General features: G+C 51.4%; 1 protein-coding gene and 1 pseudogene across 1 annotated transcript in view; one reads left to right on the forward strand and one right to left on the reverse strand.

Annotated features, from left to right (window-relative positions):
• LOC144165267 (uncharacterized) overlaps positions 1 to 11,664 on the forward strand; it is a 403,196-nt gene extending 391,532 nt beyond the window's left edge. Inside the window, exon 4 of the mRNA XM_077695394.1 lies at positions 11,529 to 11,664. The gene's annotated coding sequence lies outside the window, so the exon portion shown is untranslated. The remainder of the gene's footprint in view (positions 1 to 11,528) is intronic.
• On the reverse strand, positions 1,278 to 15,266 carry LOC144164868 (uncharacterized; annotated as a pseudogene).
• Positions 15,267 to 15,601: the final 335 nt, after the last annotated feature.

A 15,601-nucleotide genomic window follows, 5' to 3' on the forward strand; every position in this document is an offset into this window, starting at 1 on the left:
GAGCAAACTCAACGGGTTTATTTACATTTTTACAGTGAGTTGTCGAGATGAAGACAGAAGACAGCTCTTGGCGGGCCGCAGCACGCCCTTTTTGTTGACCCCCGATCCCTAGTTCCCTAGGTTAGGGATCCCCATACAAAACAATGCGGACCAATGGTGATGTGTACGTTCCTCGCTGTGAAGCACCGCCCTCGGGTAGGGACACGCCTTTCAGGTATGTCGGCAGATGCACAGCACACGCACACACACACACCCTTGCCACTCGTCGGGAGCCTGTAGTAGAGGGAAAGAACGGAAGACGCGCGGGTGCCGTGTATCCTTTTGGTGTCTGCCGTGCGCTGCGTTCCCAGGGAGCCTAACAGCACAGATTAACAAGGTTCGTGGAATCACTCCGGGAAGGGTTAATGGCTTGACCATTGCCACTGCCTTCTTCGCTGTGCTGCCGCCGCCACTGGGTCCCATTGTCCGGTCATCGCCGTCTGGGCTTTCACGCGCACACGCGTTCAGTTGCTTAGGCCGGGGGACCGGCGGCTCCTTAATCCCTTTTGGGGCAACAACACTCAACACCGCTCAAAAGCCGCTGTCAATCAGTGGCTGCCGCGGCGTCGTGTCGGCCTCCTTTCGTTTCCGTCGACAAGCGGTGGGGTGGTCGACCGGCGGCGACTGACCTTCGCAAACATGGCGCCAGTGAATCATAACAACCCCTGTAAGATTCTACTCGACTGGTACCGATCATTCAGCTGACTGCTGGTAACCTTTCAAATGAAACTATTACCTGATCTTGGTGCTTGTCTCCACACGATATCACTCTTCAACAGTAGTGGATGTAATGATTTTCTTTGAGGAGGAGGCGGGGCTTTCTTGTTAAAAGGCTCAACTGCAAAACACTCTTTCGCTCAGGTGCACTGTTATCATGCAACGTACTACGTAGGTGACAAAACAAAGCCTTCTTTGTTTATTGCATGCACATAAGGGCTCCGTAGCATTATTTGACATAGCATGCTCCATGTTTGCGCAAGTATAAACATTTAAACAAGAAATTTGAACAGGAATGCATATTTATTGCGAATGTGAAACTGAAGTGTAAGGTGAACGCATAAGGGCCATGCACTTGACGTCGGTGAAAGGTCCCATGTGTCCTCAGATCTCTTTGCAGTGACAGCAGAACCGCAATGACTGCTTGACATCTGCTTTCGTGACTTTACCACATGGCCTGTGTAAAAGATAAAGCGAAGTTAACATTTTCAATTCAATTTTTAAACAGACTTCTCCAATTCTTACCAGTGGAACCACTCAAGGCAGTGGTCGCAGCAGGCCGTCTTGGTTTGACCATCATCCTTTTCGTTGCAAATGTGGCATAGCTGTGCTTCATTACCTTTTTTCATAGCCACTGCAAAATGAAATTAATGCGAGCATTACCATAAAAACACCCGTGATGCTTAATTTCATGGTGAAAATGTTTTCTGCAAACTAAACACTTTTAAAGCAACCGTAACTACAAGCATCACTGCTTTGTTCAAAAGAGGTAACTTGTATGACAGGTTTCATACACACACAAAAAAGCAATAATATTGACAAACTTTCCAGTATGTAGCACTGCAACAAAGCAAAGGTACAAAAAATGAGTAATCGGTGCGCTAACTCCTTGCCAATGCTGGAGCGACATGGATTGCAGCAGAAGACAGAACCAGAGGTATCAATACCATTGCACAGTGGCAGTATTTTAAAATCTAACAAACTTGTATTTTGTAATGCTTTGTAAGGCCAGGGAAACCTTCAATTAGAAGAAATACCACTGACCTGATGATGTTAGGAGAGCCCAAGCATCTTTTGAGAAGCACTTTTTTAACTTCAGAAACTTGACCCTGCAGTCCAACGGTGCACTAGGGAGTAATTCTGGCCGCACTTCAACATCAGTTTCTTCCATCGTGTATTTTTGGCTTAAAACACGTTTGCTGACTGCCTCTCCAACAATTCCAGTGAGCAGCACTGAAAAAGAAAGCATCGAATGAGAATACACAAATAACGCAGTAATGCTGCTTACAATTATGTTGAACAACTTTAGAAAGATGTTCAAAAGCCACTGGACGAGTGCTGGATGCATCCCTGTGCCTTTTGCACTTCCTCTGAACAGGTCTGTTTTTCGGGCGGCCGCGGCTCTAGACCACAGGAAGCTTTATCTGCGTAATTGTAACCAAGCATGTCAATCTTGAAAGGTTGAGTAAGGTAGGCAACCCGAAATCTTAGCATACCTGGTGACGTAGACTGCTGTGAGTTTCATGGGCTGCTGGCTGCAGAGGAGGAAGAAGCTTCCTGGCATGGTTGCATGGAGTTGGCGTTTCCATATTCAGGCGAGGAATTCTTGGTACGGTGCTTGTGCTGTGCCTCTTGTGCCAGTGCTTCTGCTGTGGCCACTTGGTGACACGGGGCTTGACCAGTACTGCCAAGATCAGGACTGACATCACTGTTTTCAGTAGCCATTATGATGTCTTGCCCTTTCAGCCAACCTGTGTGGATCTCTTCTAGAAGACCAAGCTGGGCAGTAAAGATGTCCGTGGGACAGTCCGCCAAGTGGTCAGCCATTGTCCTAAATGTGCGCATTGCAAAATTAAAACGCTGACTCCTGTTCATTTTTTCGTATGACGGCCCGGGCATTGTTGCTATTTCCTCATTTGGGCATATTTCTGAGGGCTCCTGGCTTGAACCTGGCTCTGTGTTTTTTGCCATATAATCCAGCTGGTAGGACTTGAATCAGCGCGCTTTTATGGCTGTTTTCAAATCTGGCATTATGCCATATTTTTCACGAGTTGCAAGGAAATGGCGGCACAAAAGAAAAGGTAGTACAGCTGCACGTCTGCTTCTCAGTCGAAACTTCATGCCACGTGTTGCCACAAGCAGAGAACACGCTGTAGAGGTTGGCCGCCAGCTTTCGTACCTCTGGGGGGTTTTCCCTCACTTTTGTCAGCGCATTGCTTACCAGCGCACAAGCATGTGGGGTGAGCTCCTTGAAGCACATTTTTTAAACATCTCCAGATGCGATGTAAGAACAAAATTCGCATGTCTGCAAGAGGGCTGCCGGGTGTCGTGCCTCCTGCAGCATGGAATCTTAAATCTCGAGTAAAGAGCACAGGGCATCGTGCAGCTTCTCGTGTAACGACAAAATGTTTTTCAGTTTGCCGTTGTGCGACTCTACGCAGTTTGTGGTGTTGTTTCCTGCTGTGAATAATGTGTCGCAAAGGTGACGGGCCCACATTTCAGGAACCTTTGCGCAGTTTTTGTCGAAGTAAGTGTGCGCATCCTCGCTGGCATACCTCCTCAGAAACTCAGCACGAGCTTCTTCAAACAGTTGTGATGTTGGTGCACAGAGCATGTCGTTAAAGCTTCTCACCAGTCTGTCTCTCTCCTGTGCAGACGCGGACTTCGCATGCTGTCCTGCAGCTATCTTGAACGCCTTTGTCGCGTGAAACTGGCACAACTGCACTGCAGGTTTTGAGGGGCAAGGTTCCCGCACTGCAGATATCCCCGTAAAGTCTTTGTCGACCACAACTACACTTGTTTTTGAGGCAGCGGTGTTTTCTTGTACGAAGATGTCGAGGAGTTGCGTGACAACATGTTGCTGCTCACTGGCAACCAAGGCATAGGTAACCACGTGACTGCGGCCAGCGCCATTCTCCACAACAAACACAAACAATGGCATTCGCAGTTTGTTAGTGCGATAGGTTGTGTCAAGCAACAAAACTTCCGAAAATGCATCAAAAGCTTTTCGCATATGTGGCGTCTGGATAAACAGAATTTGCAATTTCTGGCTCTCATTAGTGACAGGAATGATTTTGGCATTGTCCTTTCTCCGACACTCGGCAATTGCTGCCGAGGCAACTACCTGATGCGAGAGAGACCTTGGAACAAAAAGTCGTTCTCCACGAAGAAATAAGCCATTGACAACAGAAAGTTCTTCCCCACAGTGAAGTTGCTGGAAACTGGCTATCGAGTCTCCACAGCTCCACACGTTTTCTATTATATTGTTACGTGGCGGCAGGACACAGGAAATAAACCATGGAAGGTGCGAGTGATGTATTTACACTATTTACACGATTTCGGCCATGAGGAAGCCCGCCCAGCTGGGTCTTCTTCTTCTCCGGAGGTTGGGCCGATCGCTTTCTTCTTCCCTTGACACATCCCCCTCGTCTAAAGCGACCGTCCCGGTCGAGGCCTTAGTAAATGTATAGATGCGACGCGATGACGATGCGCGATGAGAGGAAAAAGGGAGTCCTCGCCGCCACGGATGAGGATGATTCGCCGTGGTGAGCACTGGCCCCAAAAGAGCAATGTCCGCCGACTCAGTGAAGCAACGTCCAAAGACCTCGGAGGTGCGCCGGAGTTCAGGGCAGGGGAACGGTGTCGTCTTCTGTTCAGATCGCGGCTGGTAACGTCGTTTGGTCTCGGCAGGTCACAGGCTGGGGACACGGGGCTGGGGAATGGTGCGTCCATGGGGGCTAGGGCAGGCCGACGCGATCCAAGACCCTTTGAGCGATGTTCAGCAGCTGGGACGAAGCGAAGCTGGGGCCAGGATGGGGATGATCTCCGCAACCTCCACCAAAGCATATTACGTGGCGGCAGGACACAGGAAATAAACCATGGAAGGTGCGAGTGATGTATTTATACTATTTACACGATTTCGGCCATGAGGAAGCCCGCCAGCTGGGTCTTCTTCTTCTCCGGAGGTTGGGCCGATCGCTTTCTTCTTCCCTTGACAATATCTCCGTTATTTTTTGGAAGTTTGCGATGAAATCGGTACCGTTTTTATCAGGACAAAGCAGCCTTTCTTATGAACCAAACTTGTATTTTGTCTTCATGGCTCCCTTAACACCTCCCCACTAAAAATGTATGTTCACTAATTGTACCTACAACACAAATGGCCACCTGGGTTACGCTAAGCCTTGCCCACTCAAAGTACTAAAGAATTCGTAACGAAGCACAAACCACACTGCCGAGTACATACACTGCTTGCTTCACTTCAACACTACAACACAGCCACACACACCACGAAGAACAGAAACACAAAGTCCAAACTGTGCTGTGTCCTTGGCACTATGTCCACAGTGTGGGCCCAGTTTGTACATTCCATGCTCCATGATAGCAACCAACACCTTCACGTACTGGTGACATGTTTGTCGGTCCCAGGCTACCGTTTGAGATTCCCCCCTTCCGGTGGACAGTACCAAACTCACCTTACCTTCTGGTGGCAGTTAGTTACACCTTTCCAACCGTGACAGGCCATCAGCACATTTATTTAATGCACCTTTGATGTGTGAAAACTGTAAGTCATTTCTGCAGGGCCAGGCTCCAGCGGGTTAGGCGAGTGCTAGATGACACAGCTCGAGTCAAGTACGTTAGTGGATTGTGGTCCGTAACCACCTTCACCCTCGCACCGAAAAGCCATGTATCAAGACGTCCAAGTGCCCACACGACCGCAAACGCCTCTCGCTCAATGGCTGACCATTTTGCCTGCTGGGGAGTCAACTTCTTACACAGAAAAGCAATGGGCTTTTCCTGCCCCTCGCCCTTCTGCGCTAAGCATGCCCCTACAGCTTTCTCAGATGCGTCAGTGGTCAAAATGAACTCTTTACCTACGTTGGGTACCGTTACAGCTGGCAAAGTACTCGGAGCCAGTTTGACCGCACTGAATGCCCTCTCTGCCTCATCACTCCACGGGATCACATTTGGCACTCGCCGGTTAGTCAACTCGGTCAACGGAAGCACCATTTCTGAGTAAGAGGGGATGTACTCGCTGTAGTAGTTGAATAGGCCCAGTGCACTGTGCAGGTCTTTCTTGGTCACGGGTGCTTTTAGTTGCACGATAGCCTCTACCCGGTCTGGGTCGGCAGAGTGGACCCCGGATTCTACTACATGCCCCAGGCACCTGACCTTTGATTTAGCAAATCTGCATTTGGCAGGGTTGATTGTGAAGCTGGCCTTCGTTATAGTATCTGGGACCTTGCTTAAGTGCTCAAGGTGTTCCTTCCATGTTTCAGAATACACTGCGACATCATCAATGTAAGCACAGGCATAACCTGTATGAACCTGAAGGGTTTCATTTATGATGCGCTGAAAGGTAGCGGCTGAATTTCAAAGTCCATACAGCATCACCTTCCGGGCGAATAGCGCCTTGGGTGTTGCAAAAGCGGTGTACCTTTGCGAACTCCCTTCGACCGGTATCTGCCAGTAACCCCTTGTCATGTCTAGAATCGCGACATACTTAGCCCTGGCTACTTCATACAGCAACTCGGTCACGTTTCCCATTGGAAAACTGTCAACTTCCGAGACGGCGTTCAGTTGGCGATAATCAATACAGAGCCTGACTGACCTGTCTTTCTTGGCTACACATACGATCGAGTGTGCGCAACTGCTGGTTATGGGATACACCAGGTCCCATTCACCGAGTTCATCAATCTATCTGTCAACCTCTGGTCGGAGTGCAACCGGAACTCTATATGGATACCCCCTGCCGACAACTTCCTCCGAAGCAACTCTGACCTTGTGTTTGCCAAGCCTGCACCTACCTGGCTTTTCCGGGAAAATCTGCTTGGAATGCACGATGACTCGCCCGAGCTCCGCAATTTGTTCTGGCATCAAGTGAATGCTCCCTCGCAACACGTCAAGTATACCATACCTGCCAACCTGGCGACTCGGAAATTCGTAAAACCCACGGACCGGGGGGGGATTTTTTTTCATAGATTAACATTCCGCGACACGTTTTTCACAACCATAAGTTAAAAAAAAAAGGGCTGTCAGTCTTTCAGTCTTGAAGAGTAATGAGCAACAACAACATCGGGCAGGAGAGGAAACATTTATTAAGCACTGTGCACTGGGCAACAATTTACTTTTGCAGTGACTTTCTGTTTCAGATTTTTCTGGCTGGAGACAAAATTTTTTTTAGTTCAGTTTGAAAGGATTAACATATCTCGACAAGCGTTCTCACATTTTCACAAGCATACGTGATAACTGTCACTCTTGAAAAGTAATGAGTGCCAACTCCACTGGGCAGGATGAGCGAACATTCAAGCAGTGTGCGCTGGGCAACGATTTACTTTTGCAGTGACTTTGCCATTGCTGACTTTGCTCGCTTGAGAAAGTTTTCCATATAAGTTTGCTCAAAGCAAGTTGCACTCTGGTGACCTTTCACCATCAGCGGCCTCTCAAGAGTTTTTTCACACACAGATGAGCGAAACTCCGAGTTTTGTTCACAGTGCTGAATATTCTCTCGCATTCGGCATTGCTGTGGGGAGTGGATAGGATGCCCAGCATAGCTAGCGAAATCCTGTGGAACCTGAGCGATCCATCTACACCTTGAATGTTCCCCAGTTTTGCCCACTGCACGTCGCACCTGGGCTCATCCAGAATTTCTGGCGGAACTCTGTATGGTTGTAGGCTGGCAAACTCCACTTCCAGTGCATCCATTGCCTCTTCTCTGGATTTGCCGCTCTGTTGGGGCAGGATAGCAGGGAATGCCGCAATAAAATGCCGTACACTGCTCAATGAAGTAGTTCCTAGGGACCGCACTTGAGCAACCTCAGCCATCTTGAGGTTGACGTCTTCCAGTGGAAACTTGTGCCGAATGTATGTAGTCACATGCTGCACTGAAATATAGACGAACACAAGAAAAGAACTTCTCTTTTTCAGTTGAGCTCAGGTTCTCAACTGCAAAGTAAGTTACGCTGCCGATGACTATGTCTTCATCAGTGTTCTGGTTTTCTGCCGCACTGTATGCAACGTCCAACAATGAATGGCATTCCTTCAGAACTGCAGGCCGCACAAATCTAGTGAGACGATCCTCGAGAAGGCGACTTAAGAGGCCCCTCAGTACATGAATCTGAGGAGCCTGTTCCTGTAGAAGGCAGTTCGTCTTCTCAAAAAGTGGCACCACAGTCTGCAAGAAAAGGCAGCTTGCCCTGCTTAGCTCTGACGATAAGAAGAAAAAAATGCGCTCTTCCCGGGTCACATGGCTACTTTCGCTGGATCCTGCAGTCTCAAGTCTCAGCTTTTTCGCTTGGGGTGCAGAATTCCCACCTTTTCTTTTCAGCAAGAGTCCATCAGCGTTGGTGGTTTTTCTGAGGCCTGCAGCAGTGTTGGGAACGCTTGCAGCAGACTTTTTTTGGGGTAGGTACAGGGTTTTGGGGAGTATGTTCAGAAGTTTTTGGAATGTGGTACAACTCCATAAACAAGCTCTGGTTATTTGACTTCTTTTTCTGTGCCAAAAAGAAGCTAAGGAGTGGCTTCCACTGGTCAAGCAGCCTCTTCAAACACTTCCCCACAGACAGCCAACGTGTCGGTGAATGCTTCAGCATCTTCCTCACCTCGACATCATGCATCTGTTAAAACTCCTTAAGTCGATCTTTTTGTTTCGAGCTTCTCTCCAGGTGAGAAAAAATGTCAATCAAAGCCTCATCAACCTTCACAGGAAGACATGAAGCTCCTTTTTGGGCGGCCAAGTTGATGAGATGGCACGGGCAACCAACCCCAATCAAAGCTGGTTGAGCCTCTCTCAGCACTGTAGCAACGCTGTTTTTCTTGCCGACCATAACATTGGCATTGCCTGATGACATTGCCAACAGGTTTTCAAGGGGCAAATTCCGGGACTTCATCTTGTCCAGAATCAGATTTCCGATCTTCTGACCAGTCGCTTCCCCTTGTATAGTCCTGAGGCAAAGAAGGCTAAAAGAAGGCAAAGAAGAAGAATGGGGTAAAGCTGCGTATCCCTATTGTTGCTGCCATCCACGGCGATAAAAAATGCCTGCTGTTTCAAGGCATCTAGTAGAGGAGGCTCCGCGTTGACAGCCATTTCCCGAACAATTGCCGTTGTCTTCGGGCACAGGTGTAGTGCTTAGCTTCTTCACACTTCGGAAACATTTTCTGGAAAAGTGGTCCAGCGTGGTCGCTGACACTCGGGGATGTTGTGTACAACTGAAAACGCCGTGAAAAGGCATTCTGCCCGGATCACGCCGAAGTCACTATCGTTGCGCACAAAACCTGTCAGACTTGGCTGGTTGTCCGCGGCTCACACGTATCCCTGGTGCTTTTTCGAAGCGATGTGCACCTTGATGTCCGACTTGCCACCATGCGAAAGGTTCACATCACAGGCACACGTGGTGCAAAATCCAAACTTCTCTCCTTTCTTCGACGGCACGAAGCACGGAAATTCTGATGTGTACGACTTCGAAAACACTTGGTAGTACTGTCGCGGCTTCGAGGCCGCCATTGCACTGCGAAGCAACTAATCTAAAAACGTTCAAAGCAACTACCCCGGTCGTACCACAGGTCATACTGCATCGGATGCGGCAGTCATATACGAAGAGCGACGCGAACACGGTAGTCCTAACCGGCCCGACGGCCCGAGGCTTTGTCTGGATATGGATTCGTAGCTGACACTAAACATACAACAGAAGTCGCAGCTTATGCTGATGATGATAACAAGAGCACGTATTGCCCTCTCGTGGCCGCACAAGGTACCACAGTGTCGTTTCAATAGATGTTTCTTTTTTTCTCGAAAAACAAAAATTTCAGGCAAGATTCGTAAAATCGTAAAATGGGTTGAAATTCGTACATTTTACGGAAAATTCGGAAGAGTTGGCAGGTATGAGTATACTCCCTCCATCTTTCTGTGAGCACGGGGTACTTTGTACGTACCCAAACTCCATGTCCTGTTCGAATATCACGCCTACATTGTTCACGTGCATGTAGTACTTTAAGCGATTTGCGTGCACCCAGCGCTCCCACCCATCCTCAAACTACGACATAACTGTCAGTGTGCTTTCGCTCCTTAATTCTGCCCGGCCTCGACCAATTTGGGGTGCATTTTGCTTTGCGGGTTTGTCTCCAATACCAACACCTGTTCCTCTTTGCTAAACTCCTTTGACCGTGCTCTCAGATTGTACCTCTCAGCATACGCTAGCTGGATGCGTTCCATTCGCTCGTCCGCCGTACGCGCTGCCTCTGACATCTGCTGACGGAGTCGTCCCACTATATATTTCGCAGCTGCTTTATTGAGCTCGGTGGGCGGCGACCATTCCCCAGACCAAATTTTTCTCAGTATCATCAGGGGGCCCTGTTGAACGCGGCTATACATCATCTCAAACGGCGAGGAACCAGTGATCTCATGAGGTACTTCCCTGTATGCCCATAGCAGGCAAGGAACTACACGGTGTCTCATTTGCGACCCCTGTCAATTATTACATGCTTCAGCATAGCTTTAATCCACTATGCCGTTACAGTGTGGATGTTCAGGCGTTGAAAATCTCATTCGGATTCCCAGGCACTCGGCTAGCTCCTTTGTCAGTGCCGCGCTAAAGTTAGTGCCCTGATCGCAGTAGATCAGCCGAGGGGTCCAAAACTGCGCAAACATCTCGAGGAGAACCTGGCACGTTGCTTGAGCCGTCAAAGAGCGGAGCGAAATTACATCGAGCCACCTAGTACACAGGCCTATGAGGCAAAGGGCATACCTGTGACCGCGTGCCGACGCCGGTTCGATTGGGCCAACACAGTCTAAGGGCACAACCTCGAATGGTTCTTGCGGACCTGTCAAGGGGGTTATTGGGACATGGTCTGTTAGTCTCTGATTAGCAAATGCCTTGCACGACTGGCAAGACAGGCAATACTTTTTCACGTCGCCCACCACTTTCAGCCAGAAAAACTACTACTACTACTAAGTGGTTCGAGTGAAAAGGAAAGGAGATGCACTGGGGATATTATTGAGCCCAGCTGGGGGCTCACCTGCATACAACCCAGTGCGGGGGGGAGGTGGAGGAGGGGTATATAAAGATTAGAGGAGAAAGGGAGTGATAAAGGGATAGGTAGGCGAGCAACAAGAGCGAGGAGCCTCGACGTGAATCTCCGTGAAGCAGCAGCAATGGCGCGTCCAGCAGACTATTGTCTATAGGCGCTGGGCAAGTCCTGTAGCCTCCAAGTAGGCCAGCAGGAGGCGGAAGACGTCACGGCGGGTGCCGTCGGGGCTTGCTGGGTGTAGCAGGTTCTCCAGGCGGTGGTGGGGCAGCCCAAGACGTTGGAGCGAAGTCTGCAGCACTCCCCGGTGTGCCGCAAACTCTGGGCAGGAGCAAAGCAGGTGCTCCAGCGTCTCAGGCTCGGGACAGTGGGCACAGGTGGGGGAGGAGCGACGGACTTGGCGGTGCAGTCGGGCTGCCACGTCAACACAATTCAGCCGCAGCCGGAGCAGCAGGCTGCGGACGTCCCTGCTCAGACGCCCCGGGAGAACCCGAGGGGTCTGGCCACTCACCACACGGCAGTCTGGGTGCATGGCAAGGGCCACTTTGGCAAGCTGCTGGCGTGCAGCGTCGAATGCTGTGACGCCCCGGGAGACAGGGGTGACTGGCTGGTGGGCAGCCTTGGCCAGGGCGTCGGCCGCGTCGTTCCCCGGGATCCCCATGTGGGACGGCAGCCACTGCAGGTGGACGTCGCAGCCGCCAGAGGCAACCGCATGGAGCTTGGCAGCCAACGATGTCTCTACATGCCCGCAGAAGCTGGACGGCTGGTCTGCCTCCCGCAGTCGTAGCAGAGCTGGCCGGGAGTCCGTCAGGACCAAAGCCTGGCTGTCCTGGCCCGCCCGTTCCAGCAGCAGGTCCGCAGCCAGGTGCAGGCCAGCCAGCTCCGCAGTGGTCGACGACGCGGGGAAGGGCAGGCGGCACGTTCGGCTGGCGCCCAGCGCAGGAGCCGTGCAGGCAGCTGCCGCGGTGCCCGTGTGGGGAAGCACCGAGCCGTCTGTGTAGATATGTAGGCGTCCGCTGGCGCCCTCGTGCAGCAGGGCAGCCACCTCCTGGTAGATGGCCGCGTGTGGGGTGGTGCGCTTGCTGCGTACCCCGGGGAGCTTGGTGGCGATCTGCAGGGCCTCCCCCGTGCCAGGCAGAGGCGGCTCCAGACGGGGCCGCTGCGACACCACGATGTTCTCCTCGTAGAGCCGCAGCAGCGTGCCCATCTGCGAGTTGGGCCGGCCTCGGAACCGCTGCAGCAGGGCGGCCCCATCCAGGGACTTCTGCAGCCGGTCGATGTGGCGCAGACCCGCCTGGAGTGCCCGCATCTCGACGGTCCAAGTGGCCGCCTCGGTGTAAGGTGCCCGCCACGGGAGAGTACCTGGGGAGGTCAAGACAGAGCCGGATGGCCCGGCGCTGGTCCAGCTCCAGCTCCCCCCACCGGCGGCGCTTTAGCGTCACCAGAGGCAGCGCGTACAGCACGGCCGACGTGGCCATGCTGTTGTAGATACGCAACGCCATGGTGGGAGCACCCGTTGCCACGGGCCAGCAGCTGCCGTACTCCATGCAGCACCCCGGCAGCACGTCGCTGTTGGGGCCGCACGGCTCGGGTCCAGGTCAGCCGGCAGTCCACCAGGAACCCCAGGTATGTGACTTGGAGGCGCCATGGGAGGGGCTTGCCATTCAGGACAAACTCCGCTGTTTGGCGGCGGGCGGTCTTCCCGGAGGGGTGCCGCATGAAGGCTTGTGTCTTTGCCTCGGACAGCACCAGGCCGCGGCTTGCCAGGAAAGCCGCGACCCAGTCCAGTGACGTCTGCAGGCACGCCTTCACGCGCCTGTTCTCCCCGGTGGGCCCCGTGCGTCCAGATGGCGATGTCATCGGCATAGACCGCCATCCCCACTGGGTACTGGAGGCCAGGGGGGATGCAGTCTGGAAGCGGGGCCAGCGCCAGGTTGAACAGGAAGGGGCTTAGCACGCCCCCCTGGGGCACCCCAGAGCAGACGTCCCGTGGGCTGCTGGTTGCCCAGAAAAACGCACTCCGCATGCGCTGGTTTGTCTTTTTTTGAGAGAAATGACCACCACACGGTCTGTCATGTGCGAGCACAAGTACCTCCTTGCGGCGTGATTCAGGGAGAACCAGCTGCTTACACGGTCTACCGTTTATCACTTCTGCGTGAAAGACAAGGCCATCCTCTATCACTATCCCATGTGAGTGCTCGCGCCTGCTCCCTTAGCACCCTCGAGAAACACATCATCCCTTCTTCGCTCTCCTGCAAACGCTGTCTTAGCCGTGGTATTATCCTCTTGTGGCCGCGCTTCGACTGCCGCTGCCTGTGCGATTTCTTCACTTTCCAGGTTATCCCCCCACTCGTCTGACTCTACTTCAAATTCTACGTGCTCTACGCCTTCTTGTCGTGCCATGTCTTTCTCCGCCTGTACAATCCTACTGGCGAGGTCATCGGCGTCCTTCTGGGCCCGCCTCAGCTCATCGTACAGATCTGGCATAAGCAATGCATCCACACCCTCAGCCAACTCATCAGTTACCGCACAGAGTGCTTGCACATGCAGGCTCATGCTACCGTTTCCTGCACCTAAGCTTGAAGGGAACGTGCATGAGGTCTGCCTCGATAGTGTGCCCAAATGCACCGCGCATCCTGAGCTTGCCTGAACCCCTTAATGGCATCGGGCACTAGCTCCTTTCTTAACGCCGATATCTCCGTTCCTGAATCTAAGAGAGCTTTCAGCGGGGTCTTCCCCGAGCTGAGCTCGATCCATGTCAGCTTGGACACCGGCGTCCCCTTATCCGTGCCACACCCCAGTACCTCGCTCGACTCGCAGAGTGCTCTCGCAGTTAACACCGGGAACTGCGATTTATTTTGCCTCTCAGCAGCCCGCTGCTCTTTCTTATCCTGGGGGGAGTAATACTGCAGGTGACCGCTGCGGCCGCAGCTGTGGCATTTCGGCGGGGGCCTGTGCCCCCCTTTTGTGTTCTTATCCGCGGGCTCGCGATTCCTGTATGCGTGCGGCACCCCATTCACTTCACTGTTTCGCTGGTTAGCGGTGCGATGTCTGGGCCTGCTATCTTCAAACTTCTGCGCAAGTGACGCGACTTCCTTCGGCTTTAACCAGTCTTGCGTTTTATGCTGAAGGGCATACGAGCGCAACTCATCATCCATGAGTTGCTTGGCATGGATTCCCCTTTCAAGGGTCCGCACTCGACCAGGGACGCCTGTACCCATTAAGGGGGCAGACTGGTCTTAGAGCTATTTTTTTTAGTTACCAACCAATTTTAATGAAACTGCACTGCGTTATAGAGTTTTTTGTGCTGATTTCAAATCTGCCATAAGATTTTTTGTAAGTTGATTATATTTTGAGTTAATTAGTGATTAATTGCCATTATTTTGGGTCACAGTTACAAAATAACCACTCCATACAGAATGGCAATTACCACGTGGCTAGGCAGACACATGACTAAAGAATACAACATAGGAAGAACTTTTTTGATTCAGGTATTTTTGGTCGTTTTACAACACAGGGAACTTCGCTTCTCCCGCGCTCTGCCAGAAATGGCTCGCAGGTGGTGCCAATTGAACACAATAATAATTTTCCAGCGCCTCAATTTGAAAAATTTGTTTCCAACATTGTATTCTCCACACATTTCGGTATCAAAAGCAAAAAGAATTAAAGTTGTACCTGCTCTGGGTGCCAATATATCTGAGGATGAAATGCTAGCTTTGCCTTTCAAGAAAAGTGCTGTTTCACCATCGAACTGCGCTAAATGAGCTGTAAAGTGCACTTTAAAATGCTATTATATTATAATAACAAAATATGATGCCTTTTGATGGTAAAATTTACAGACTGATAGAAAAATGGCCGTGAAGGCCAAAAATGCCATTTTTGAGAAAACGCTTTTTTTGACAGTTTTTCGGCCCCAAAGACCTAACTGCCCCCTTAAAGAAACCGGTGGGTGCCCGGCGGCACCAGGATTCGAACCCAGTACCTTCCGCATACGAGGCGAGTGCTGTACCTCTGAGCCACCGCTCCGAAAACAGGGAATGGCCATGCGACCCACTAGCTCGTTTCCCGCAACAGAACCTACCCATGATGTCACATGTGACAGCTTCGGATTGGCGGAGCAGCTTGGGATTGGCAATTAGCAGTGACCTGAACTCATCCAGGGAACGGTTGTTGCGGCTTCGGAGATAATAATCCAGCAACACCTCAATTTTAGTGACAAATTGGCCCCATGTCTCATTCCCCTTTTTGCACCTGTAGAATCTCTGTCTGTACTCTTCTGGCGTCAACTTTAGCTCTTCTAGGATGGCGTCCCTGACCTTCGCATACAAAAGCTTTTGACCAACCGACTTGTTCGCAATGAGCATGCGGCTCTTTTCGTTCAGAAATGGAAAGATGATGGATCCGGCTGCCTCGTCAGGAATCTCGCACGTCTTGATCATGCTTTCAGCACTACGGAACCATGCAGGCATCAGCTCCTCCAATGCCAGCATCGGGGCAAGGACAGCCCGCAATGTATCCGCGTAAATTTTAAATTTTGACTTATTTGCACTCGCCCTGCCACTGCTCCGCGAACTCTGCAGCTTCAGTTCTTCAAATTTCAGCTTCTTAATCTCCAACTGGACTTTCAGGGCTTCCGGCTGAAGCTTAAGCGCGTCAGTATCGCTTTCGCTCGCTACTATCTATTGCCCTGTCACCACTGGCGGATTGCTCGCCTCTGTCTGGTTGGATGAATTCGACCCATCCCCCTCTACCACTTCTCTCTGTTGGTCTTGCAACTGTGTCGTGGGTGCCATCATAGAACCGGAGGAAACAAATCAGGGCCCAC

This window comes from Haemaphysalis longicornis, unplaced genomic scaffold (assembly GCF_048455015.1).
Source record: "Haemaphysalis longicornis isolate Haplotype H1 unplaced genomic scaffold, Haemaphysalis longicornis Haplotype H1 scaffold_14, whole genome shotgun sequence".
Lineage (NCBI taxonomy): Eukaryota > Metazoa > Arthropoda > Arachnida > Ixodida > Ixodidae > Haemaphysalis > Haemaphysalis longicornis.